Source organism: Zootoca vivipara, chromosome 15 (assembly GCF_965207765.1).
Source record: "Zootoca vivipara chromosome 15, rZooViv2.hap1.1, whole genome shotgun sequence".
In the NCBI taxonomy this organism is placed as follows: domain Eukaryota; kingdom Metazoa; phylum Chordata; class Lepidosauria; order Squamata; family Lacertidae; genus Zootoca; species Zootoca vivipara.
Genome location: NC_142598.1, coordinates 40310999 through 40329696, shown reverse-complemented (window position 1 = coordinate 40329696; position 18698 = coordinate 40310999).

Below are 18698 nucleotides of genomic sequence, written 5' to 3'. Positions count from 1 at the left end.
CTCTTCTGTTTCCTGAAGTTCTCTTGAGGTGTTGGTGGAGGGGAAAACAGTGAAAGGAAGGGTCTTTCAGTTAAAAAAATATTAAATGATAAAATCTAAGGTCGCACCCAGATTAGCTGATTATTGAGCATTAATCCTGATTTGTTTGTGCAGAGTTTTCAGAATGCTTACACGACGTCATACAGTGGAACCTCGGTTTACGACTACCTCAATTTACGAACGCCGCGGACCCGGAAGTGTTTACATCCAGGTTCCATGGCGTCAGATGCGCAGAAGCAATCTGTGCAGCACGTGCATGCGCAGAAGCGCTCTATTGGCACTTTGCGCATGCGCAGAAGCGTGTCTTCGGTGAGCGAATACCTCGGCGAGCGAATGCCTCCGCGGAACGGATTGCGTTCGAAACTGAGGTACCACTGTATCAAGCAGTTGCTATCCTGCTGTCTAAGGCAAATTCCCCATCACTTTCCTTACTGCAAAAAGTCTGATTTTTTTAATAATGCCGGTTTGTTGTGCAAGAGTATTCCAAATACATTTTAATTGTGCAAACCGAAAGTTCCTGCGTGTGCTCGAATCCCACCTGCAAAATAGTGACAGTCTGGAATTGCCCTTAGATCGTTGTTTCGGCTTACGCAGTTTTCGTACTCAGGCAGTGACACTTTGTGTCTAAGTTAAGATCCGTTGAAGGAAGAGCAGCCAGCCTATATCCTCAAGCAGTCTGGAGAGATCTATTAAAAGGAAGTGTTTAAAGGTTGGCAATGAAAAGTAACCAGCGCTAATTGCATAGCAAAGTTTGCCAAGGTTGCAGGGAAACTCCCAGGGCATGTCAGAGCGCATTCTAGCAAAGATAATTATTCATCGAATGTTAAGTACATCTATGGAACGCAACTGTGTTAATAGCACAGGGCTGCGCTTTCGACTGCCTATTTATATACTGGCAGAACAGATGTTTGAGGGAGGACTGGGACATCAAACATGCTTAAAGCATAAAACAAATAGGGTGTCCCTAGGAATATTTTGTGCCTGCTGCTGTTTCGATTCAGGTAGAATGTTTTCCATCTGAGAGATGCAGCAAGGCTCCCTAACTATTGACATACATTTCCAATGCAATCCTATCCTAGTCATGCCTGTTGACTCAGATGTAAGTTTCAATGCGCCCAGTGGGGTCCTTTCCCAAAAAATATCTGCTAAAACCTGCAAGGGGGGTGGTGACAACAAGGTGGGGTGGGTGGGTTAAAAGTGGAGCGATCTCAGAAGAAGAGGGAAGACCAAGGGAACATCAAGAGCACTTTTTCATATGGCTGGTGGGATTCTCAAATGCTTTTTTTCCCTGGATGCCCATCGCCTTGAAAAAAATGTAAAGGTCCACAGGGCCTGTTGAGCTCTTGTGTGTCAATGGTGGGAAGGGCCGGCAAGCCCAGAAGGCTGGATATGCCAGGGTTATATATTCTTGAAAATCTTAAGCAGCATTTGTTCATAATCTTTGTCGTGGTTATTTTAATTTTTTATATATCTCCTGACCAGCGCCTCCACAGTCACTTGTGGACTCACTGTTAAGACCGTGTTCATGGAAGGCAATCTTACTCGGCTACGAGGGATTGCCAAAGAAGAAGAAGAATTTAACATGAGGCTGTCTGTGTCTGTGTGCGGAGTGTCCAGGCCCTGGTGAAAGGTCTTAAGACCAAATGCTGGCAAATCTTTTTTCCAGCTTGTTTTCTCACTCAGTACCTGCACCTTCCAGGTGGGCGACATTGCCGTTCTAAGAGAACAAGGGAGAAGAGGTTTGTGGTCAGTGCCTGCACCTGTTTCTAGAAAAATGGCACTGTTCCTAATCGTGATTGAATTATTATATTTGCATCCTTCTTCTTCTTCTTTAAATAGTTTTTATTAAGTTTTACAATTTTATATTCAACACAATCATTATTATCACAGAAGAAACAAAATATGAATCCCAATCTCCCCACCCTCCCATGTTTTCCCTCAACTTCCTCTTCTGTTTCTTTAAATATTTGCTTCTCCTGCCTGTCTTATTCTACCTTAATTTTGTAATTTCTCAAATAAATATTGTTGTATTCATATCATTTTGTACCATATTTTTCCAATTCACCTCTTACCCTTTGTTATTTCTCCTTTATTACATCTTAACTTTTATGCTTGTTTTCTTATTTGTAAGTGTTTACTCAAACCCTGCTAGGGAGTCGACTTCTTTACAACGTTTCTGCAAGTACAACATAAATCAGGCATGGCCAAACCTGGCCCTCCAGATGTTTTGGGACTACAACTCCCATCATCCCTAGCTTAACAGGACTTGTGAGCTTCATGGCCATGTGGGAATGGGAACACGAATCTCAAGAGTCCTCATCCAGCAGTTTACCGCTCCAGCAACACAAGATAGGAGGCGGGGTGTTGTTTTGTTGTTTTTGAAAGCAAAGGGATTTGTCCCATTTGCCAGGTAACCCTGGTATACAGAACTGCCTTTAAAACAATGTATTGGGCAGAGGCGTAAGCGGCCCTGAGGATCTAATTATGTTTCCGAAGCCCTTGGGCTTACTGAGCGAGATGCTAGTTGCATGATGGAAGAGGGGGGAAAGGAAGACTTGCTTGGCGACATGAAAAGAAAAGATTGGGGCATAAGGACATGAGAAGATGAGAAAAGCCTGATGGATCAGGCAAATGGACCATCTAGTTGAGCATCCTGTTCTCACAGCAGCCAACCAGGTGCTGAATTCCAATGTAATGCAACACAGGCAGAACACGAAGGCACAGAAATAACCAAAGTCTTACTGTATTAATAGGAAATAAGGTAAATGTAAGGTACAGGCGATACATGGTGGATCAGCAACGACGCGACAGACAGGTTGCCGGCGTTTAAAACCTGTTTCGCCCAATATTGGGCTTCTTCAGTGGTATCTTCTTTCTGTTATTTTAATACATTCAAGTTAATACATTCGAAAACACTGTGGCCTAAGCCTAAATAAGAAACTGTACTTTCACTGTAAGTATTGCCTGTACAAATTTATTTGTCCAAACACCTATTTAGATATTTAAATACCAACGTACTTCACTTGAATGTATTAAAATAACAGAAAAAAGATACCACTGAAGAAGCCCAATATTGGGTGAAACAGGCAACCTGTCTGTCGCGTCGTTGCTGATCCACCGTGTATCGCCTGTACTTTACGTTTGCCTTATTTCCTATTAATACAGTAAGACTTTGATTATTTCTGTGCCTTCGTGTTCTGCCTGTGTTGTATTACATTGGAACTCTGCACGTTTTGGCAGCATTGGCCCATTGTTTTGGCTTTAACCAGGTGCTGAGAGCAGGATCCAACCACAAGAGCATCTCTCCCCTCCTGTGGTTTCCAGCAACTGAGATTCAGAAACATCGCTGCCTCCGACTGTGGAGGTGGAGCAGAGCCCTTGTGGCAAGGACCCATCGATAGCTTTCTCCTCCATGAATCTGCCCAGTCTGAAGAAGACCCCCAAGTTGGTGGCCCTCACTGCCTCCTGTGGAAGTGGGGTGCGACAACGGGTGAGACGGCACTTTTTCCTCTCACGCCATTGGACCCGCTCTCACTTACATAAATTGCCCCCACCTCACTGAACAACCCTTTCCCCAAAGGTTTCTTTTCCTTTCCTCTTAAAATGCTAGTATCCTACGGGGGACCTTTGTAAGGGGATATTTAGTAAGCTGGAGTCTCGGACAGGTTTTCTTTCAATAAACAATAAAGATTTATTTAAGGCAAGATAGTAGAATGCAACACAAATGGATTAAACTTAGGTTACTTCAGGCATACACAGTACGATTACTGTACACTTTAATTTGTCCTCAGTTGTTTTTGTGCTATAGGTTTGGTTCCTTTAAAAGGTGGTACTTTCTTTCAGTTATCCTCCCCCTTGGACAATCCTGCTCCTAAGGTACCTGAAGCAATAGACCCAAGGGATCTCCACACCCCCTCCCTTCCCTAGAGGATGCTCTCCCCTCCAGACTAGATCTGAGTCCCAAGGAGGCTGTTCCTTTCCAGCTCCTACTTCTCTTGGCTCAGCCTCTGCCTCCCAGTAAAATCCCAGTCTATTCCTCCTACAGGACTCCACACTCTGTCCTTCACAATACACACAGAGCAGAAGTTGTTCTTTTTTTCCAGAGCCAACTCTTTCTCCCATTCACTCTTGTCTCCCCACCTATCTCTCGACCTCTCCAACCTCTATTCCGACCCTCTCCCTCCCTCTCCTCAAATCCCCTCCTTTTAAACTCTCCCTCCTGGAACCACGGCCAATCAGAGGCTGCCATTCATTAACAATTTGCTGGCAGGGAAAGAAAGAAAGAAACACTTGTTTTTTCAACCTGTCCAGCAAAACCAACTTTTTTGTCACATGGGGCTCCGTGAATCTTCAGTTCCCTTGGACGTCCACAAGTTCTCGTGTGAGGAGATAGGAAGAAAAACTTTTATCGATCCACTTTCATCCACTTTCTCCATTCCAAGCATAATTATCTCAACTTCTGTAATGTCACCTTTTGTTCAAACTAAAAAGTCCCAGTCACACTTTCTCACACCATTTTTTTCCTCTTTTGAAAAGTTACTACAGTATTATTTATTTTGTCACTGTTTTCAAGATCACTGTACTTTGGCAAGCTTAAGTTGTCCGCCAGGAATATCAATCATCAATCAATCAATATTTATTATGTGCTTCTTATCCCATCTTCCAAAGCAACTACTCTATTCCGAACTTAAGAATGGCAGGTGTAATCCTGGTGGTCAACAACAGAGGTTTAAAGACTGTCTCACGGCAAATCTAAAAAAATGTAGTATAAACACTGGCAACTGGGAAACACTGGCCTGTATGCGCTCCAGTTGGAGAACAGCCTTTACCAAAGGTGTCATGGGCTTTGAAGAAACTCGATCTCAGGATGCAAGGGAGAAACGTGCCAAGAGGAAGGCACGCTTGGCAAATCCACACCATGATTAACTACCGCCCGGAAACCAATGTCCCCACTGTGGAAGGACATGTGAATCTGAATTGGCCTCCACAGTCACTTACAGACCCATTGTTAAAACCGTGTTCATGGAAGACAATCTTACTCAGATACGAGGGATCTCGAAAGAAAGAAAGAAAGAAAGAAAGAAAGAAAGAAAGAAAGAAAGAAAGAAAGAAAGAAGATGTGCGTCTTAGGAACAGTCACTTTGAAAATATTTTCACCTTTGATTTTTTACATTTGCCTGATATTGCATCCTTTTCAGTTCTCTGATTTTACTTATAGACTTATAATTATAATTTATAGATTTATATGCCACCTTTTCCTCCAAGGAACTAAAGTTGGTGTACATGGTTCTTCCCTCCCCGGGGCTTTTTTTCAGGGGCAACTCACCAGGACTCAGTTCCAGCACCTCTCAGGCAGGTGCCATTGCCATGGCGCAAGAAAGAGGGAGGCATTCGTAGTAAGCTCCTGCACCTCTTTTTCTGGGAAAATAGCACTGCCCCTCCCCACTTCATCCACACAACAACCCTGTGAGGTATCTGAAGAAGTGTGCATGCACACAAACACTTGTACTTAGTTGGTCTCTAAGGTGCTACTGGACAATTTTTAATTTTTATTTACTTATTTTGACTGCGTCAGACCAACACGGCTCCCTACCTGAACTTGTGAGGTAGGTTAGGCTGAGGGAAAGTGACCGGCCCAAGGTCACCCAGGGAGCTTCATGGCTTCCAAGGCTCTAACCACTAGACTACGCTGGCTCAAATGTGACTTTGCCTTGTGTGGGATGGAACACTGGGGCAGACAAGTCACAACAGTTCCTAGAGTGTCCACTAACAGGAACTTACCTGGAGGGACACCTGATTAAGTTCCTGTTCCTAAAGACATGCAAATGAGATGGACTAGCTGGGTCAAAAGCCCCTGGCCAGCAGCCATTCTCTCTCTTAGCCTTCTCTCCTTCAATGGGAACACATCTCCAGAGAATCTCCAGTTAGGATGGTTCTCCATCTTGGCCTGCAGCCAAGACAGAGACCAAATGGAGTCTTACTTTACCAAGTAGTCTCCACATGTATATATCTGTAACTTTTCTAAGCTAGCCTGCCTTTCTGAGATTATGCTGTTAACTCAGGATGAAACTGTAAGTAAACTCTATCCTATTTTATAAACACTGTGTTGTATATTTCTTTTAAGAGGGACAAAGGGGACTTTGCCGGGAAGTATAATATTGTACAGGTTTTAGCAAACCTGAGCGCACACGCTTTGCTGCGAACAAAAGGGGAATGTCACTCTGCTGATATTGGAAGCTTGCTAACACAAGCTTGGATAGGATCTATCTAATAATATATCCTAATCCACATCCATAACATTCCCACACCTTGTACCCATGCACTATGCCCTCCTAAAGGAAAGTGTTTTGCCTTACATCACTGTGTTTCTCACAGTGTAGCAAACTGATCTCCATGCATCCGTAACACATATTTCTTTTAACGCCTCCTCTGCCAAGCGCAATTCACTGATCCCATTAAAATGTTTGCCCCCAGAATACCATAGTCCTGGGTGAACTGCGCCCTTCTGCATATACGTCAGCATGAATGTTGTTCGCGGCACCTTTCAGTCATTTTTATGTTGTCCTCGCTTCTGTATAAATAACAATAAAACTCAGCGTTGTTTACAGGTTTATTATCACTAGTGATTATCATTTTAATTTGATTTTAAATTAAACTACCCAATTTGTTTTTATGCTTTTGGTTTATGGGGGCCTTGGCAATGGGGTCTATTTTTCACTGCTTTGGAGCAGAGGGTTCGAGGCTAAACAGAAAATGATATTGCTCTGAACTCGTGTAGAGCAGTAGAAGATGCGCCAACTCCTGGGGGGCTGCGGCAGTTTCGGGGGGCCCAATGTGGTTTTTGAGGGGGCCAAGCCCCCTCCATATTCAGCAGCAGAGCCACTTCGACCCCAAAGAAAAACTTAAGCCACATTCCGTTCGCAAATGTGGTGCCTACATTTGAGACACCTATTGCACATGCGCAAATGACAACTTCATGAACGAGAGGTGAGGGGGTTGCAGGGGGTTGCAGGGAAACCAAACAGGTAATGCACATTGGGTTAACAACAACAAACAAACAAACAAACAACAACAACAACAACAATAATTTATTTGTACCCCACCCGTCCGGCTGGGTTTCCCCAGCCACTCTGGGCAGCTTCCAACAAAGATTAAAATACATTAAAATGTCACACATTTAAAAACTTCCCTAAACAGGGCTGCCTTCAGATGTTATTGAAATGTCAGGTAGTTGTTTATCTCTTTGACGTCTGATGGGTGAAGGCATCCCCAACTCCTTTCTTGCAACTTGCAACAACTTGCAACGCAGTTGGGAGAACAGCCTCACTACTGTACATTTTAAGCTACTAATGTGTGCATAGCCTTTGCATCATGCAAAATCATCCCATGATTTGAGGGGATCCTAGAAAATGGTATCAGATCCAGAGAAGAAGATAATGCTTCAAAATGAATCTGGTAAAAATCTCAGAAATGAAAGAGGGAGGGGAATCAGATGTCCCAGAGTTTGTTGGGTGGGTGGAGTTTTCATAGCTCCTTTTCCCTCCTTACGCTAGACCAGTGGTTCCCAACAGGTGGTCCGGGGACCCCCAGGGGTCCGCGAGCTATGCCAGAGGGGTCCTCAAGATGCTATTAGAATAAAAAATATATTAAATATATTTCGTATGATAACAGATTTTTTTGTTTTGGCCGCTTCCTGCATGAGCAGAGTCTAGCGCAAAACTAGAATTAGATAGAGGCAGTAGTTCTGCTGTATGCCGTTAGGTGGCGCTTTACAAACACTACTGTTTTGCAAAGAGGCAGCGCGCGCATTCTACTAACGCTCACCTCCCCAAGATGCTTTGCGCGCGTCGGCTTCATTTGTGCGCTACTGCGCAGGTACCCTGTCTTCTCCATTCCCCTCCCTCCTCCCTGGCACGCGCTGCCTCTTTGCAAAACAGTAGTGTTTGTAAACAAAGCGTTGTTTTTCGCGGAAGCTACAGTTCGCGTAGTTAAAAATGGACCGTTGGTTAAAAAGTGGTTCATCTCATTAAGAACTGTAAATTAAAACTAACTGTATACTGATGGAGTACTCTGTTGTAACTGTAAAAAACGTATAAAAATAAAATATAAAAAGACTCTTAATTTGGCTCTTTTAGGATTAGGAATTAATGGGGGTCCTTGTCACAATAGCGGCTCGATGAGGGGTCCTCGAGAAAATTTTGTTGGGAACCCCTGCGCTAGACGAACCAAAATAAATCATGGTAGTGTACATGATTTTATGCAAAGCAAACAACTTTGCGATTTGTTTTAATTTTATTTCTGAATTTACAATCAGCACTTGCATAAAAATATAGGAAGGCGGTGTTCAGCATATGATGATAACATCAACAAAGGACCCTCAATTTAAAGCATCAATTAAAAAATTCAAGAAATATGCAAGAAAGAAAATGGTTAAAAGAAAAATCAGGTTGTAAAGGCCTGTTAAAATGAAAAAGTTTTCAAAAGATGGTTTCTGTCCAGGAAGCTCACAGAATTCAGCTTCTCTTGGTTCAACATCCACCCCTGTCCCCCAAGCACAGCCATGATCATTATTTTGAGGTTCAAATGGGAACTGGGGAGTTTGATTGTAGATGCTGTTGGCCTAAGTACATCTCATGTGATGAGCAATCACGTTGTGGGTTTTTAAAATTAAATACGAGACGTTGCGGGGAGTGTGGGATTGGGACCAGCACACAGGGAGGGGAGCTAATGAGCATGGGGCTGGGGAAATTGGCTCAGAATTGGCCTCGCTGACTGAAATGTCATACAAATGAACAGACTACTCTGCGTATAGCTTCCGTCTGTTCCAACGAAATTGCTCGGTTGGTAGAAAGATGGAATTTGCTTCTACCAGATTGCTTGATCTTTGCAGCCAAGTCTAATTTCCTTCGCCAGCATAAATCTCTCATTTGTATCTGGAGCATGGAATGAACTCTGTCTAAGGGCTGATTAATCTCCACTCTTTCCCGTAATAGTACTATCAGTGCTATATGGAACAAAATATTAACATATTGTGGTTTGAATCGTGCAACAGGGGCCCACTTCAGAAGAGCAGTTTGTGCTTTCATTGTTGGATATTCCCTTTTAGGCTTCATGGGGATAAAAGTAGATCTTCCATAAACGCTTTTCCACCTTCAGAGAGCATACTGAAGGTGTCCATTGATGACATATAATCATGCCACTGAGTTTTAATTGAACTCAGTCTACACTGCCAGCTTCGTTATAGATTTAATAAACTAATTCACTAAGCCTGAAAGAACTCAAGTCAGACACAAGTCTGAATAAGTAGCTTTCTTTTCCTGCTGCCTTTGTAGAAACAGCTCATGCAGTGTGGTGGACGACACAAGCTGGGAAACTTGTAACTCCTAGATGTTGGGTTTCAGCTTCCATCAAGCCTGAACATTAGTCAAATGGAGGGCAGATCCATTGAATGCATACAAATTCAACAACATGCCACCATCTGGCTGGGTTTCCCCAGCCACACCTTACAGAATATTAAAAACACAATAAAACATCAAGCATTAAAAACGTCCCTATACAGGGCTGCCTTCAGATGCCTTCTGAAAACCAGATAGTTGTTTGTTTCCTTGACATCTGGTGGGAGGGCGTTCCACAGGGCGGGCGCCACCACCGAGAAGGCCCTCTGCCTGGTTCCCTGTAACTTCACATCTCGCAGTGAGGGGACCAGCAGAAGGCCCTCGGAGCTGTACTTCAGTGTCTAGGCTGAATGATGGAGGTGGAGATGGTCCTTCAGGTAACCAGGGCCAAGGCCATTTGGGACTTTAAAGGTCAGCATCAACCCCAACCCAAGAACCCTGGGAACTGTAGCATAGCTGCCAAGTCTCCCGTATTCCCCGGGAAACCCCCGTTTTTCCAGCTGTCCCCAGCCGAAAAAACGGATTTTTTTGTTTTCCCCCGGTTTATTCTGGCGCGGCGGCCATTTTGGAACTGGGCGGAGCATGCTCAGAAGCGACTTTTGATGCTGCTTTGCCCAGTTCCAAAATGGCTGCAGCGTGACTTCTGGTGTGGCAGCCATTTTGGAACAGGGCAGAGCAGCATCAAAAGTAGCTTCTGAGCATGCTCCGCCCAGTTCCAAAATGGCAGCAGTGCTACTTCCGGTCTGCTACTTCCAGTCCAGTCCCTTATTTCTCAGGCCGGAACTTGGCAGCTATGAACTGTAGTTTGTTAAGGGTGCTGGGAATCGTACCGGTGTGAGGAGGGAAACTACAGTTTCCAGGATTCCCTGGGGTAAGTCATGTGCTTTAAAAGCATGTTCTATGTGCTCTAATGTACGGTGTGGGTCTGCTCTGAACTGGTGGTACCTGGCAAAGATCAAAGTGGGAGGTGCTCACTTGTGTGTCTTGGACCCAAGCCATTTAGGGCTGTAAAGGTCATCAACAACACTTTGAATTTCCCACATTCTCCTGTCTGGAAAACATCCCATTGCAACACTTCCTCAACCTCCCAACAGCCAGGAGAGGTCGGTCGCCATGATCTTCATCATACAAATCAAGACCGTGAGAAAGGATGATTTGAATGAATCATGGGTCAATGGATCTTGAAGCCCAAGCTCACTGGATCGTACAAACACATTTTTTCCCCTATCTGCTTTGGTGAATACGATGCATTTTATGGCGCCAATTCATTTTAATACATGATTTCCTGACATCAAACTACAGTCTTTAAGAGCAGCTTGGGTGTCGCTTCACAAGCTCAATGTTTCCATCCTACAGGCTTCCCATACGTCTAGAAGTTGTAATGATCACCACAGAAACTTTATAAGGCAGCCCTACAACATCTGGAAGCACTGCTGGGGTCACTCAATGTAACTACCATTCACAAGCTGTAGTGACAGTTAAACCTTTGTGGTTATAAATAAGCACTATTGAAAAACACCGAACTTTAAAAACTATGTCACCATAACATCCAACCACCTGTCGATTTCAAATCCTAAACCCTTTGAAGCTCGCAACCAGTAAAACCAAACATATACTTCGTCATGATTTTCCTTCACGGAAGCTTTTACAGTCCTATAAATCACTTGTCTGAGAGGTCTATTCCTCAAACATCGAGTAGTAGCTAAAAGGCTCTCCTGGAGTTTAAAATTGTCCTCCCCACTTTTGTCTTGCATGGGCATAATTGCCATATAATTTCGCTTGGCTTTCAGACGCTGAACGGTTTAAAGTTCAAGAGGAGAAGAACGCTAATTAACCTGCAAGGCTCCTCCACTGTAAAATATCCACGGTGAAAATATCAAGCTTATTTGCAAAGCTGGCTGGCACATTAGCACACAAATGATAGGTCATGTCTATTACACCTGCTCTGCCCGTCCAAGAAAACAAAAGGAATAGAATTGCTCTGAGCTCTCCACCTCTCTGGGTGATGTGATGTTCCAGGGAAAACTGTGCCAGGGTTTGCCTTCCTCCTGGAGAAAAGTGATTGTTTTGCTTTTTGTTTATTTCTTTTTTTGGGTAGCATACTGTTATATACCACCCTGATCTACGAGTGGTGTGAGATTCCCGGAGTTCCAGACTCCTACCATGGGTTTGTGCTCTCCCCTCCCCCCCCCTTTGTTTTTGGAAATGAGGACGAGAGAACAACTAATGGAGGAGCAACTGAACGAGCTCTCAGCTGAGATGCATAAAACGGTGAATGAAAATTGACCTGAGAACCTTTGGAGAATAAGAAGAGAAAGAACCTTTGGAGAATCATATTGATGGAGGACTGCTGGAACAGGAGAGTGGAATGGCAAAGACAGAGGCCGTAGCTGGTGAACTGGAGAGGACTTCCGCACAGATGCCTGGAGGAGAGAAACTGTCAAATGGTGGATTTATGAAACAGGAGGAATGAGACCATGGATGGAGAGATTAACAAGTATTCTGAGCTGGCAGATAGAGCTGAGAAAGAAAGGATTCTGTGTACTATTTGGAGTGGATGTAGAGGAAAAAGCTACACTCCTGGAGAAAGAATGGAAGGAGTGGAAATGGGAAGAATCTCTTCTAAATTATGATGGGAAATCACAGCCAACTGCAAATGGGATTGGAAGATGTGGAACTGGATGTGAATTAATGAATATATATTGAGCAAATAACTGTGATTACTCTTTTCATATATTATTCACTCCAGTGTGAATAAAGATGAAGGATTTGTTGTTTCTCAGCATTGGAGGTCAAGCTGTTAAGCTGGACTGGAGGAAGACTATTGTTGACCTTTATCGATAATAATAATTGGTAGAACCTCTTTTAGACTTTCTGTGTGGAAGGGAAAATGAATGAACTTGAGATGTCTGGATCTGTAGACTGGGAAAATATCTTCTAGCAGGAGGAGAAACAGCTAGATGCCACCCTGGAAGGAATATCTTGATTATTTTGAATAATCTTTATATATATAACTGATAGATGGTGGATTGAAAGCCCCTTCCTTCCTTCCTTCCTTCCTTCCTTCCTTCCTTCCTTCCTTCCTTCCTTCCTTCCTTCCTTCCTTTTTTCGGGTTACATGTTGGACTGCCCTGATTTGGAGGGTTCCTCACCCCTCAAGTGACAAACTTGCATTGCTTGTGTGATCTGTATCAGTGAAGACTGGGCTGCCAGGATGGCGGGTGGGTCCTATCCTCACCACAACAGTGTTTTCTCCATGGGATGCATAGTAACCATCCACTTGCATTAGTTGGTCTTTAAGGTGCTACTGAAGGAATTTTTTTTATTTTACTTGCATGGGAGAAATTAAAGGGGTGCATTCACTGGGGATGTGGTTAAATTCTCCTCATCCAGCAATCAAGTCACCAGCAATCAAGGAAAGGCAGATTTAAACATCGCCATCGATTTTGATCTCCTGACTGATTAGATTCTAACTGTTCTGATGCATCTGATCAAGGAAAAACCTGCTTACCAAAGCAGCCCCATAGAAATTAAAAAATAATCTCTCTCCACTTTAAAAATCAAGTTTCCCCCCCCCCTCACTTTAGCAACATGCTTCTTCTGTGAAAATGACAGAAGATCTATGAAAGAAAAGACTTTGTCCTCTGGTCCTCTGCAGATGACATGGAACATGGTTACTCTCTGATTCCCATGACATTCCATTATGCGAAAGGAGTTTGGTTTTAGTACAGGTCCCCGAGGGTGTCTGCCCTCTTCTCTGCTGTTGCTGCATCTAATTGGTATCTTTGTTATTGGTCTGAACAAAGAGAAATGGGGAGGGGGGTAAGGTTAAGGTTAGATGATGCAATTCATCGAACAATAATAGAAAATCCAGCAATACTCTAATTTACGGATGATTCAGGCAATGCAAATCTAAGCTCAACCACTTCAGTTCAGCCAAGGAGCTGCGTACTCTTTGCAATCAGTTATCACAAATGTAAACTGGAAAGTTTGAGTGTCTGGACTTAATGGCCTTATGCCCTCCTCTTTAGGTCGCAATGTGTATAATAACTTCAGAATGTAGCTGCTGAATTTGGGGTCCCTCCTGCTCATTCTGCAGAATGGGTCTCTGGGCATTTGACCCCCAAATCCTCCCCAGATATAACAACTGCTATGGGGCATTGCTCATCTGCACTGTCTTTTGTGCTTCACAAAACTCTTCATTTTGAATCACAGAGCCACAGCGGTCCATAAAGGGTGCTACACTTCTTTAAAAGGTTTTAAAACTCCTCTCTCTCTCTCGCACACATTCTAACCAAGACCATGGGGCCGGTGGAAAAATCCCTCCCGGTGCAAACAGTGGCAGCAAAAGATAAATGCCCCCGTTCTCCCACCCCTGTGGGTTGCTTTTTACTTTGAAACACACACACACACACCCCTGTCAAGTGCTAATTGCACGAATGGTGTCATATCTGTTTGGGGCCCAAATCCCTCTCCCCCTCTCATTTGCTGATGCATGACCTCCTTTATGAATGACATAAGAGTTCATTTTATTTGAAGGGTTTTCAATGAATAAATAAATAAATAAATAAATTGCCACACAGTTGCCTAATTCTGGCAGCTAAGCTCACTCGTTTGGGGACTTATCAGAAACCAACGGTAAGATGGATATCTATTTTCTGTCTTTGCATTTTTTTAATCTTTGAGTTCTTTGGTGATATCCAACTAAGTCATAGAGTAGACCAATTGAAACCAATGGACTCCGGTTCCTGCTCTGAGTGTGCCTGACATTGCCTCTCTCACCCTCTTGGTCCACTGCATAAACGTGCAACAAAGAGAACGGAGTCCTGGGACTTTTAATTTGTTATCACATTTACTTGCTTGCAACATGTGCATCCTCCAGACTGAAAGTGATTTAACTGCCAAAATATCCACAACATTGTACACTAACTGGTAATTGTAGTTCAGGACTAGAATCATAGAGTTGGAAGAGACCACAAGGGCCATCCAACTCCAACCCCCTGCCAAGCAGGAAACATCATCAAGGCATTCTTGACATATGCCTGTCAAGCCTCTGCTTAAAGACCTCCAAAGAAGGAGACTCCTTGGTAGCAAATTCCACTGCCGAACAGCTCTTACTGTCAGGAAGTTCTTCCTAATGTTCAAAACTTTGCATATTTTTTTCTCATCGTCAGCCTTTAACAGTAGCTTCTTTCCAAAAGTGAAAAATTCATAGGGAAGATGGCATGATGCAGAAATATATACAAGACGATCTATTTTCATGGACGTTTGAAAAGTTAACGGCTGACTCAGTCTCCAGTGTGGAATTTCACCAACGCTCCTAAAATGACCACAGAAACAAAAGTGCAAAGCCATGACTTCCTTGTGTGTTCGTTTTTCTGCGAATCCACAGGGTCCTATTTGCTTCGTGATCAGTTTTCTATCTTAACTCGCAGCAAGGTAGTTGGAGATCACTGGGGGGACATGGGAGGGATCAGAAAGAAATTCTGCAATGGAACATGAATTTTTGGCATTAAGATTCTGCAGGCCTGCTGCTGACACGGAATGCAAGTCCCTGTGATTATTGCGGACACTTCTTCCCATTTAAGCAAATAATGCGCTGTCATCTGCTGGCAAAGCAAGGAAATGATCTTCTAGGATTTGTCTCACATTGTCTGAATAAGAAAGGCAAAGGGGGTGAGAACAGGAGGTAGAATAGCTCTGTTTTGGACCAGGCCAGGTGAACTTTTGCAAAGTGGTGCCATGCCACAGGGATGGCACCAAACCACGTGGACTAGAAGAAAGTTGGTTCCCACCACTAGCATGTGAATGAGCAAAGACTTTTCTTCACCCCGGTCAAACCGGCTTTCTGTGGGCGATTCCAGGGTGTCCTGTTCATTGAGCATCTATCCTGCTCCCTGTTTGCAGGGAGATTCAACAACATTGACTATTGAATTAGCATTCCTTCTGATTAGTTTGTGGGGTGGTTAGATGAGCTTGTGCCGAAGCAAGTACGGTCGTACCTCGGCTCCTGAATGCCTTGGGAGTCAAACGTTCCAGCTCTCAAACGATCGGAAACCAGAAGTGGTTGTTGCTGTTGCTGTTGTTGTTGTTGTTGTTGTTGTTTAGTCGTTTAGTCGTGTCCGACTCTTCGTGACCCCATGGACCATAGCACGCCAGGCACTCCTGTCTTCCACTGTCTCCCACAGTTTGGTCAAACTCATGTTCGTAGCTTCGAGAACACTGTCCAGCCATCTCGTCCTCTGTCATCCCCTTCTCCTTGTGCCCTCCATCTTTCCCAACATCTGGGTCTTTTCCAGGTGGCCAAAGTATTGGAGCCTCTGCTTCAGGATCTGCCCTTCCAGTGAGCACTCAGGGCTGATTTCCTTCAGAATGGATAGGTTTGATCTTCTTGCAGTCCATGGGACTCTCAAGAGTCTCCTCCAGCACTATAATTCATATTATTTAGTCTGTTGACGACAGAGGACGAGATGGTTGGACAGTGTTCTCGAAGCTACAAACATGAGTTTGACCAAACTGCGGGAGGCAGTGCAAGACAGGAGTGCCTGGCGTGCTATGGTCCATGGGGTCACGAAGAATCGGACACGACTAAACGACTAAACAACAACAACAACAGTCTGTTGTTGTTCCTCATTTCAAAGAGGAGAAGCACCACATCATTCTTGAGCCATTTATGGTTATACACAAAGCTGTTCTGGATTTGGCCGTTGTAATGGACATTGTTGTTTAGTCGTTTAGTCGTGTCCGACTCTTCGTGACCCCATGGACCATAGCAAGCCAGGCACTCCTGTCTTCCACTGTCTCCCACAGTTTGGTCAAACTCATGTTCGTAGCTTCGAGAACAGTGTCCAACCATCTCGTCCTCTGTCGTCCCCTTCTCCTTGTGCCCTCAATCTTTCCAGGGAGTCTTCTCTTCTCATGAGGTGGCCAAAGTCTTGGAGCCTCAGCTTCAGGATCTGTCCTTCCAGTGAGCATTCAGGGTTGATTTCCTTCAGAATGGTTTGATCTTCTTGCAGTCCATGGGACTCTCAAGAGTCTCCTCCAGCACCATAATTCAAAAGCATCAATTCTTCGGCGATCAGCCTTCTTTATGGTCCAGCTCTCACTTCCATACATCACTGTGATTGTACTGGTTTTCAAATGTTCTTTTGGAAGCCGAACATCTGACGGGGCTTCCGCGGCTTCCGATTGGCTGCAGGAGCTTCCCGCAGCCAATCAGAAGATGCACTTTGGAAGTCGAATGTTTCGGAAGTCGAATGGACTTCCCGGACAGATTCTGTTCAACTTCTGAGGTACGACTGTACTATCCCATCCTCTCCAGAGAATTTTCCCATCACTTTCCTTCTTGCCTCAAAAAGTCTGGTATTTTGGGGAAGCGGGTTTGTTGCCTAAGACCTCCACACCAACTATAACAACACAACCTGAATTTGCCAATATGAATCCCACCTGAAATATCAACAGTCTGAAATCACCCTGAATCGGAGATTACCTACCTCCCAGTTTTAGAGAACGCTTTTCCTTTATCAGAAGGCCCTTGCACAAATATTGCTGGGCACTGGGAAGATTTTTCATCTGGAGTTTTGCTTCTCACTTCACCCCACCCCCAAATCCGAGTACAAATTAAATCTGTCGTTTGTACTGTTTTGCGTTGTTTTTAAATTGCATTTAAATTGGTGTGTTCCTTTAAGTTTGCTTATTTGGTCCTTTTGGTAGAGAGAAAAAATCCGCGTAAATAACTAACTAGAGGAGGTGCACAAGGAAGGCTAGTGAAGTAATAAAAGGATGTTAAGCAGAGTTTGCTCAGACTTTTATTAGACTCGACCCTTAATAGGGTTATCAGGCTTAAAATGCTTGCAGAAGTAGCTCCTGGAAGAGCCAGAGGAACTGGGTTAATTGTCTTTATTTATAGACAACGTTCCAGACTCACACCCATTATTGTTGTCTGCAGTTCCTCTTTCTTCTTCCTTTTGGGACTCTGCTCTTTCCCTACTTCTTTGTGTAAAGCAGAGGCCTTTTGCCATCTCTCTGCTGAAACGACAGTCAATGCTATTTAGAACTCGCTTTTCAGTTTGTTCTCTTTTATGCCTGGTTTTTGACTGCAAGTGCTTTGTTGACCACAATCTTCTCCTACCAATGTGGTGATCATTTTAACTGAAAAGTGGAGGAGAAGCAGCTGAACTGGTGGAGCATATGAATTGCCAGTTCATATACGAGTCGAGAGATTCTCCTTCACCGGAGGTTTTTAAGCAGAGGTTGGATGGTCATCTATCTTGGATGCTTTAGTTGAGATTGCTGCATTCCAGGGGGTTGGACTAGATGACCCCAGGGGTCCCTTACATTCCATGATCCTAAGGGCTGCAAATTTTTGGTCTTTCATAACACAGACCCTTTTAAGATTCTGTGGAAAGAAATCTGAGTAGCATTAAGCAGACCACTCAACAACAACAACAACAGCAACAACAATTTATTGCTTCCAACAAATTATAAAACCACAGTAAAACGTCACACATTCAAATCATACATGAGGCATCTCTGCTTGCCTGATGCAACAAGATACAGCTACTTGATGATGATGATGATTTAATTTCTATGCTGCGTAATATATTTCTTTTAAAAATCACTAAGTGGTCTTGATGGTGACCATTATTAATTAAGTCTGCAGGGAGACTATCGTTATTCAGATTTTTAAATATTATTGTGACTCTGCAGTCTGAATTCCAAATCCATTGTTTTCTTCCATTTCCAAAAGGGCTGGCCAGAGAAACTGAGATCATTTCACCGGTGAAATCTGCCTCTTGTGAAAGCGTTCCTTTGAATGCCAGGCGTTTGCTGTTGATTCTTAAAACTGGCTTAATTTCGCCTTTGGACTTCTTAATTAAAAAAAAGTCTTTGGTGCCACCCCACCAACATATCTTAGCTATTCAGAGACGACGGCCCGGGGGGGGGGGGAGATTTGACTAGGTAAAATCCACCCCATGTGAAAGAGGCTGCATGTCCTGTAATAACATTTTTTATTGGACTTTAGATGCTACTCTCCTTTACAGAGTGGTGCTTTATGCTTCCTCCCCATCCTCCTGCTCAGACAGCACACACCAGCCTTTAAATCTCCTCCTCCTGCCTATGAAAATTTATGGCGGCTCTCAGACAGGCTTGGCTTAGAGCCATTGACCTTTGTGGCCTGCCTCATTGACCAGAACACAGCATCTTCAGCCCACAACAGTATCTGTCTCTTTTTATCTCCCCGAAAGAGAAGGAAATGGCTTT